Below are 10,630 nucleotides of genomic sequence, written 5' to 3'. Positions count from 1 at the left end.
CATAGATTAGTAGTGCAAAAATTAATTATAAATAAAAAGGAATGAATAAATTTTTGTCATAAAAAATACATTACAATAGAAAAAAAATAATTTGAACAAATTTAAATTATATAACTAATTATATAATATTATGTTCCCATACGATATTTACGAAGAAAATGAAGTATTGCTCACCAACTTCATGCTAAGTTAATATGCAAATATCTCTCATAATAATTATTGCAATTAAAAAATTAATTCATTATATTATACCAAGTACAGTTATAGCAAAAGTAATAAAAAAATGTGTGTTTCTTCCATAAACATATTGTAGGGGAAAATCATATTACATTATGAAGTCACATTTTGTCATATAAATTAATACTTCTGCACATAAATCTTTATTGTCCATTTCTATAATTCATAATTATTTAATTTATAGATCTGTGTCCTCGTGTCACTGTCTATTCTACATAGATTAGTAGTCCACATATTAATTATAAATAAAAAGGAATGAATAAATTTTTGCCTTAACAAATACATTACAATAGAAAAAAATAATTTGAACAAATTTACATTATATAAATAATTATCTAATATTTTGTTCCCATAAGATATTTACGAAGAAAATGAAGTACTGTTCACCAACTTTATGCTATGTTAATTTGCAAAAATCTCTCAGAAAAATTATTGCAATTAAAAAATTAATTCATTATATTATACCAAGTACTGTTATGGTAAAAGTAATAAAAAATGTGTATTTCTTCCAGAAACATATTATAGGCGAAAATGATATTAAATTATGAAGTCACATTTTGTCATATAAATTAATACTTGTGCACATAAATCTTTATTGTCAATTTATATAATTCATAATTATATAATATATAAATCTTTGTCCCTGTGACTCTGTTTCCCCGTGTCAATGTTATGCTACATAGATTAGTAGTTCATAAATTAATTATAAATAAAAATGAATGCATAAATTTTTGCCTTAACAAATACATTACAATAGAAAAAATTAATTTGAACAAATTTACATTATATAAATAATTATCTAATAGTATGTTCCCATAAGATATTTACGAAGAAAATGAAGTACTGTTGACCAACTTCATGCTAAGTTAATATGCAAAAATCTCTCAGAATAATTATTGCAATTAAAAAAATAATTCATTATATTATACCAATTAAAGTTATAATAAAAGTAATAAAAAATGTGTGTTTCTTCCATAAACATATTGTAGGCGAAAATCATATTAAATTATGAAGTCATATTTTGTCATATAAATTAATACTTGTGCACATAAATTTTTATTGTCATGTTATATAATTCATAATTATATAATATATAGATTTGTGTCCCCATGTCCCCTTGTCCCCGTGTCCCAGTGCCCGTGTGCCCGTGTCAGTGTCTATGCTACATAGATTAGTAGTGCAAAAATTAATTATAAATAAAAAGGAATGAATCAATTTTTGTCATAAAAAATACATTACAATAGAAAAAAAATAATTTGAACAAATTTACATTATATAAATAATTATATAATAATATGTTCCTATAAGGTATTTACGAAGAAAATGAAGTATTGCTCACCAACTTCATGCTAAGTTAATATGCAAATATCTCTCATAATAATTATTGCAATTAAAAAATTAATTCATTATATTATACCAAGTACAGTTATAGCAAAAGTAATAAAAAATGTGTGTTTCTTCCAGAAACATATTGTAGGGGAAAATCATATTACATTATGAAGTCACATTTTGTCATATAAATTAATACTTCTGCACATAAATCTTTATTGTCAATTTCTATAATTCATAATTATTTAATTTATAGATATATGTCCTCGTGTCACTGTCTATGCTACATAGATTAGTAGTCCACAAATTAATTATAAATAAAAAGGAATGAATAAATTTTTGCCTTAACAAATACATTACAATAGAAAAAAATAATTTGAACAAATTTACATTATATAAATAATTATCTAATATTTTGTTCCCATAAGATATTTACGAAGAAAATGAAGTACTGTTCACCAACTTTATGTTAAGTTAATTTGCAAAAATCTCTCAGAATAATTATTGCAATTAAAAAATTAATTCATTATATTATACCAAGTATTGTTATGGTAAAAGTAATAAAAAATGTGTATTTCTTCCAGAAACATATTATAGGCGAAAATGATATTATATTATGAAGTCACATTTTGTCATATAAATTAATACTTGTGCACATAAATCTTTATTGTCAATTTATATAATTCATAATTATATAATATATAAATCTGTGTCCATGTGACTCTGTTTCCCGTGTCAATGTTATGCTACATAGATTAGTAGTTCATAAATTAATTATAAATAAAAATGAATGCATAAATTTTTGCCTTAACAAATACATTACAATAGAAAAAATTAATTTGAACAAATTTACATTATATAAATAATTATCTAATATTATGTTCCCATAAGATATTTACGAAGAAAATGAAGTACTGTTCACCAACTTCATCCTAAGTTAATATGCAAAAATCTCTCAGAATAATTATTGCAATTAAAAAAATAATTCATTATATCATACCAATTAAAGTTATAATAAAAGTAATAAAAAATGTGTGTTTCTTCCAGAAACAAATTGTAGGCGAAAATCATATTAAATTATGAAGTCATATTTTGTCATATAAATTAATACTTGTGCACATAAATCTTTATTGTCATGTTATATAATTCATAATTATATAATATATAGATTTGTGTCGCCATGTCCCCTTGTCCCCGTGTCCCCGTGTCCCGTGTCAGTGTCTATGTTACATAGATTAGTAGTGCAAAAATTAATTATAAATAAAAAGGAATGAATAAATTTTTGTCATAAAAAATACATTACAATAGAAAAAAAATAATTTGAACAAATTTACATTATATAAATAATTATATAATATTATGTTCCCATAAGATATTTACGAAGAAAATGAAGTATTGCTCACCAACTTCATGCTAAGTTAATATTCAAATACCTCTCATAATAATTATTGCAATTAAAAAATTAATTCATTATATTATACCAAGTACAGTTATAGCAAAAGTAATAAAAAAATGTGTGTTTCTTCCAGAAACATATTGTAGGGGAAAATCATATTAAATTATGAAGTCACATAAATTAATACTTCTGCACATAAATCTTTATTGTCAATTTCTATAATTCATAATTATTTAATTTATAGATCTGTGTCCCCGTGTCACTGTCTATGCTACATAGATTAGTAGTCCACAAATTAATTATAAATACAAAGGAATGAATAAATTTTTGCCTTAACAAATACATTTCAATAGTAAAAAATAATTTGAACAAATTTACATTATATAAATAATTATCTAATATTATGTTCCCATAAGATATTTACAAAGAAAATGAAGTACTCTTCACCAACTTTATGCTAAGTTAATACACAAAAATCTCTTATAATAATTATTGCAATTAAAAAATTAATTCATTATATTATACCAATTAAAGTTATAATAAAAGTAATAAAAAATGTGTGTTTCTTCCATAAACATATTGTAGGCAAAAATCATATGAAATTATGAAGTCACATTTTGTCATATAAATTAATACTTGTGCACATAAATATTTATTGTCAATTTATATAATTCATAATTATATAATATATAGATATGTGTCCTGGTGTCCCCGTGGCTATGCTACTTAAATTAGTAGTGCACAAATTAATAATAAATAAAAAGGAATGAATAAATTTTTGTCATAAGAAATACATTACAATAGAAAAAAAATAATTTGAACAAATTTACATTATATAAATAATGATCTAATATTATGTTCCCATAATATATTTACGAAGAGAATGAAGTACTGTTCCCCAACTTCATGCTAACTTAATATGCAAAAATCTCTCCGAATAATTATTGCAATTAAAAAATTAATTCATTATATTATACCAGGTAGTGTTATAGTAAAAGAAATAGAAAATGTGTATTTCTTCCAATACATATTGTAGGCGAGAATCATATTAAATTAAGAAGTCACATTTAGTCATATAAATTAATACTCGTGCACATAAATCTTTATTGTTAAGTTATATAATTCATAATTATATAATATATATATCCGTGTCCCTGTCTCCCCATGTCCCGTGTCCCCGTGTCAATTTCTATGCTACATAGATTAGTAGTCCATAAATTAATTATAAATAAAAATGAATGCATAAATTTTTGCCATAACAAATACATCACAATAGAAAAAAATAATTTGAACAAATTTAAATTATATAAAGAATTATCTAATATTATGTTCTTATAAGATATTTATGAAGAAAATGAAGTTCTATTCACAAACTTCATGCTAAGTTAATATGCAAAAATCTCTCAGAATAATTATTGAAATTAAAAAATTAGTTGATTATATTATACCAATTACAGTTATAATAAAAGTAATAAAAATGTTTGTTTCTTCCACAAACATATTGTAGGGGAAAATGATATTAAATTATGAAGTCACATTTTGTCATATAAATTAATACTTGTGCACATAAATCTTTATTGTCAATTTGTATAATTCATAATTATATAATATATAGATTTGTGTCCCAGTGTCCCGTTTCCCCGTGTCAATGTCTATGATACATAGATTAGTAGTCTACAAATTAATTATAAATAAAAAGAAATGAATAAGTTTTTGCTATAACAAATACATTACAATAAAAAAAAATTTTGAACAAATTACATTATATAAATAATTATCTAATATTATGTTGCCATAAGATATTTACGAAGAAAATAAAGTATTGTTCACCTACTTCATGCTAAGTTAATATATACAATACATGCACATAAAATGATACACAGAGATAAATAATTAAAGTATAACAAACTTACAAAATTTGTTTAGAAAATTAGTAACAATAAACAGTTATGTGTAAACAGTTATAATAATTATTATTATTTTGATATTTAGAATAATGAAAAAAAATTATTTATTTAAGTAGGACATTAAATAATTTAGGATTTTTATGTGTTTAAAATTCTTAAATTATTTAAAAATATTATTATTATAAAATTTTATCGAAGTATGACATTGAGTAATTTAAAATTTGTGTTTATTTATATTTTTAAATAATTTAAGAATTTTATGTATTATAAATTTTTATTTAAGTATGACATTCAATAATTAGAATTTGTATTTATTTCTAATTTTCAATAATTTATGTATTTTATTTATTGCAAATTTTTTATTTAAGTACTACATTTATTAATTTAAGATTTGTATTTGTTTATAATTTTAAATAATTTAGGATTTTTTTTATTTCCATTAAATTAAGTATGACATTTTTTATTTCCATTTAGGATTTTGAATAATTTAGGAATTTAATTTATTTAAAATATTAAATCATTTAGATTTTGTATTTATTTAGGATTTTAAAAACATTATAAATGTTATTTATTATTTAGGATTTGTATTCATTTAGAAATTTGAAAAACATAAAAATTTAATTAATTTAGATTTTCATTTAAGAATGACATTAAATAATTTAGAAATTTTATTGATTTTCAGTTTTTATTTAAGAATGAGATTAAATGATTTAGGAATTGTATTATTTTGAATTTTTATTTAAGAATGACATTAAATATTTTTTAGACTTATATTTATTTGATTTTGAAAAACCTATAAATTTCCTTTATTTTATTTTTTTATTTAAGTTGGAAATAAAATAATTTAATATTTTTTTATTATTGAGTATTTTGAAAACTTATAAATGTTTTATTTATTTGAGATATGTATTTATTTAGAATTTTGAATAATCTAGTAACTTTATTGATTTTCGATTTTTATTTAAGAATGACATTAAAATTGAGTGAATTTATATTTATTTAGGATGTTAAAAAACTTATAAATTTTATATTTTTATTTAAGTAGAAAATAAATAATAGGACCAGAAATAGTAAGAAAACATAATGAAAGTATTGTCAGAAAGGTAATTATTGTTGTTGAAATTTTAAAATTTTAAAATCTGAAAAATTAAATATTTGAAGATTAATAATAATAATAATAATAATAATAATAATAATAATAATAATAATAATAATAATAATAATAATCTTGGAATTGGAAATAAGTGTGCAGCAGAAGAAGTCAGAAAAAGAAGATATGAATCAGAAAAGTAATTAATGATCTTGGAATTGTAAAATTTGATAATATGAAATATTAAATATTTTTAAATTATTATTTTTAATAATAATCTTGGAATTGGAAATAAGTGTGCAGCAGAAGAAGTCAGAAAAAGAAGATATGAATCAAAAAGGTAATTAATGATATTGGAATTGTAAAATTTGAAAATATTTTAAGATTAATAATAATAATAATAATAATCTTGGAATTGGAAATAAGTGTGCAGCATAATAAGTCAGAAAAAAGAAGATATGAGTCAGAAAGGTAATTAATGATCTTGGAATTGTAAATTTTGAATATTAAATACATTAAAGTTTTGAATTTGAATTTTGAATTTGAATTTGAAATTTGAAATTTGAATTTTGAATTTGAATTTGAATTTTGAATTTTGAAGAATAATATAATGCGAATAATCTTAACGTTAAAGTTTTTCGGAGGAATACATTAATGCGAATAATAAAATTAAATACATTAAATATAATTAAATACATTAAATTGAAGAATAACTTTTTATGAAGTTTAACTTATTTATGCCAACACATTATTATAAACAAATAACACACATTTCATGTCTCTTTTCAAAGTAAACTATAAAGTAACATATTGAAATAAAAAATACAAAATAACATTCCATAATAATATTTAATATGAAATTACAAAATTTGACCATGTATCTAAACAAAACTTGATAACTAAAATAAAGTAAACAATTAATTTTCTCCGGTGGACATTACAACAATTTGCAAATTACATAACTCTATAATAGTAATGAAATCTCTATAATCAGAACATTGTCTTTGGAAAATTAAATTCAGAAGAATACAATCTTGAATTTTCCCAGCACTTACAACACCATCATATGAATCCCACTATGAAAGATCAATTTGTGGTCTTCACAAAGTGCATGGATCTGACAAAATTTCCTCCATCCTAACAAAATTTTGCCGCACATCTTTGAGAGGAAGTCAAAACCCTAAGTAGCCCAAAAATAACTTCATTAACGATTTTATCAGAAAAAAAAAATGAACAATGAAAACAACTCTGAGAAAAGAGGAAAGAAAAGATTTCACCTTGATGCTTGAAGGTACTATTGATATGAACGAAAATTCATTCCACTTCCACTACACGAAGCTGCACAAACTGAAATATAGATGAAAAAAAGGTGTAAAAAATTTGCCAAAGAAAGTTTAACAACAAAAAGGAGATCTCTTTGAGTGGAAGTCCAAATCCTAAGTAAAAAAAAACTCCATTAACGATTTTATCAGCAAAGAAACAAAGAGGTGGTAAAAGAGATGAAAAGAATAAGCAAAAACATGAAAATAATGAAACTTTGATAAGAAAAACCAAAAAAAAATATCATTTTTATGCTATGAAACGTAACAACAAAACCCAGGATCAACAATGTGAAGAACAAAGAAGCAAGAAACGGTAAAAGAGATGAACATAATCAACAGAAACATGAAAATAATGAAACTTTGATAAGAAAAACCAAAAAAAAATATCATTTTTATGTTATGAAACGTAACAACAAAACACAGGATCAACAATGTCAAGAACAAAGAAGCAAAGAAACAGTAAAAGAAATGAAAAGAATCAGCAGAGACATTGAAAAAAAAAACGAAACTTTGATAAACAAAACCCAAAAAAATATCTCTTTGAGTGGAAGTCCAAACCATGAGGACAGACAAACTTACCCTGGAAAAGATTTTACCTTGGTGCTTGAACATACAATGGATATGAACGAAAATCCATTTCACTTCCATTACTGGTTGCGGAAGAAACTGAAATGAAATGTAGATGAAAAAAAGAAACTGAAATGAAATGTAGATGAAAAAAAGAAACTGAAATGAAATGTAGATGAAAAAAAAAACAGCAGAAACATGAAAAGAACGAAACTTTGATAAGAAAAACCCAAAAAGAATAAATAATAACCTGGAGAAATAGGAGAGAACCACAGGAAACCCAGAGAAGAACCGTGCAGGAAACCCAAAAAGAAGAAATAGTAACCTAGAGAAATAGGAGAGAACCGTAGGAAACCCAGAGAAGAACCGTGCAGGAAACCCAACCTAGAGAAGAAAAAAATCATCAGAAACATGAAAAGAATGAAACTTTGATAAGAAAAACCCAAAAAGAAGAAATAATAACCTGGAGAAATAGGAGAGAACTGTAGGAAACCCAGAGAAGAACCGTGCAGGAAATCCAGAGAGAAAAAAATCATCAGAAACATGAAAAGAACGAAACTTTGATAAGAAAAACCCAAAAAGAAGAAATAATAACCCGGAGAAATAGGAGAGAACCACAGGAAACCCAGAGAAGATCCGTGCAGGAAACCCAAAGAAAAAAATCATCAGAAACATGAAAAGAATGAAACTTTGATAAGAAAAACCCAAAAAGAAGAAATAATAACATGGAGAAATAGGAGAGAACTGTAGGAAACCCGGAGAAGAACCGTGCAGGAAATCCAGAGAGAAAAAAATCATCAGAAACATGAAAAGAACGAAACTTTGATAAGAAAAACCCAAAAAGAAGAAATAATAACCTGGAGAAATAGGAGAGAACCACAGGAAACCCAGAGAAGAACCGTGCAGGAAACTCAAAGAAAAAAATCATCAGAAACATGAAAAGAATGAAACTTTGATAAGAAAAACCCAAAAAGAAGAAATAATAACATGGAGAAATAGGAGAGAACCACGGGAAATCCAGAGAAGAACTGTGCAAGAAACCAGAGAAGAGATACCGGGGAAGTTGAAAAATAGGAGAGAGAAGGAAACAAAGAGAAGAACGGTGCAGAGAACCAGATAAGAGAGATCGGGGAAGTTGAGTAATAGGAGAGAGAAACGCTGAAAGTGTGTATAAAGAAAGGGAGTATTTAAAGAAATGGGGTTTTCACACGTGTAAGTCATATAGAGTGCCACTTGTCACTCCCAGAATGAGTTTCAGCTTGCTATTTTTAGTTAAAATTTGAATTTTTTTCTTTTTGAATTTTTTTTAAAACTTACCCTGGAAGTGCCTTCTATTTGTTATATTTATAGATGTCATGCAATGGTGTCTTAAACTTGTAATGGACATTGGGCTAAACAAGAGACCACCCGTGGTTTCTTGGGATGATTTAAAAGAATGCATGCACGCTAGATTTGTGCCTCCATGTTATAGGAAAGACCTTTTGTTGAAACTCCAAAGGTTTTCATCAAGGCACGCTTAGTATAGATGCTTATTTTAAGGAACTTGAAACGCTTTAACTAATATAAACATGCATGAAAGTGAGGAGTCCAAAATGGCTCGCTTTGTAAGTGATCTTAAAAGGGAAATCCAAGATGTGGTAGAATTGCATGAATATTCTTCTTTAGAAAATTTGGTTCACCTTGCCATCAAGGTAGAATCCCAACTTTCAAAGAAAAACTCTTTTAAAAATTCTCATAATGATGCCTTTTACCATACATCCTGGACAAATAAACAAAAATTATACTTCAACTTTTCCCTCCAATTTTAAAAAGGAGTCCACTTACAAACCAAAAGATTCAAAACCCTCACCTTCAACTCCTATATCACCTACCAAGACCTTAAGTAAAAAATGTTTTAAATGTTTAGGTTTTGGTCATATAGTTGCAAATTGTCCAACAAAGAGAACCATGATGGTTAAGGAGGGTCAAGTAGTTTGTGAACATAGTGATAACTCATCTAGATCTAACTCCCCTTCCCCTTCAAAAACCCTTAGTGAATATGAGTATGAAATACCTTGTGAAGGTGACTTATTGATGATAAGGCGAATGTTGGGCACAATTCCAAAACCTTTGGATGATACCCAAAGAGAAAATATTTTTCACACCCGTTGTCTTATCACCAACAAGTTATGTTCCTTGATTATTGATGGGGTAGTTGTACTAATGTGGCTAGTACAAGAGTTGTGGAGAAGTTAGCCTTACCCACTATCTCTCATACCAAGCCCTATAAATTACAATGGCTTAGTGCCGAAGGTGAAATCATGGTTAACAAACAAGTCCACATAAACTTTTCAATAGGAAAGTATAAAGATGAGGTTTTATGTGATGTTGTGCCCATGGAAGCAACTCATGTTCTTTTAGGAAGGCCTTGGCAATATGATAGACATGTTTTACATGATGGCCTATCCAACACAATGTCTTTTTCCTTCCAAGGGCGCAAGGTTACCTTAAAACTCCTTTCTCTCTACGAGGTTCATGAGGACCAAATAAAAATGAAAACTAAAAGAGATAATGAGAAAGCAAAAGAAAGAAATGATAAATCGAGTCACAATACTTTATCAACTAAATCACTAATGTTGACTCGTGTTATGCCTTAAGTTGAACCTCCAAGGTATTCTTCTTCTTTGTCTTTTTCATTACCCAAAGTTCCTACTGCCACACCATATTGGATAAAGAATGTTAAGGATGATTTTACATACCTCCTAATGGTTTTCACCTTTTAAGAGGATTTTTTCCAAAGAAT

General features: G+C 25.5%; 1 long non-coding RNA gene across 1 annotated transcript; it reads right to left on the bottom strand.

Annotated features, from left to right (window-relative positions):
• Positions 1-6,896: 6,896 nt before the first annotated feature.
• On the bottom strand, positions 6,897-7,943 carry LOC137816150 (uncharacterized). Its single transcript, XR_011081771.2, has 3 exons — positions 7,861-7,943; positions 7,237-7,306; positions 6,897-7,139 (listed from the first exon to the last, which is right to left on the bottom strand). It is a non-coding gene; the product is annotated as an uncharacterized LOC137816150 (long non-coding RNA).
• Between the last annotated feature and the right edge of the window lie 2,687 nt (positions 7,944-10,630).

Source organism: Phaseolus vulgaris, chromosome 1, assembly GCF_051622355.1.
Source record: "Phaseolus vulgaris cultivar YP4 chromosome 1, ASM5162235v1, whole genome shotgun sequence".
Taxonomy (NCBI): Eukaryota; Viridiplantae; Streptophyta; class Magnoliopsida; order Fabales; family Fabaceae; genus Phaseolus; species Phaseolus vulgaris.
Note: the sequence above shows the minus strand (reverse complement) of the source record. Positions and strands in the feature narration are given on the sequence as shown.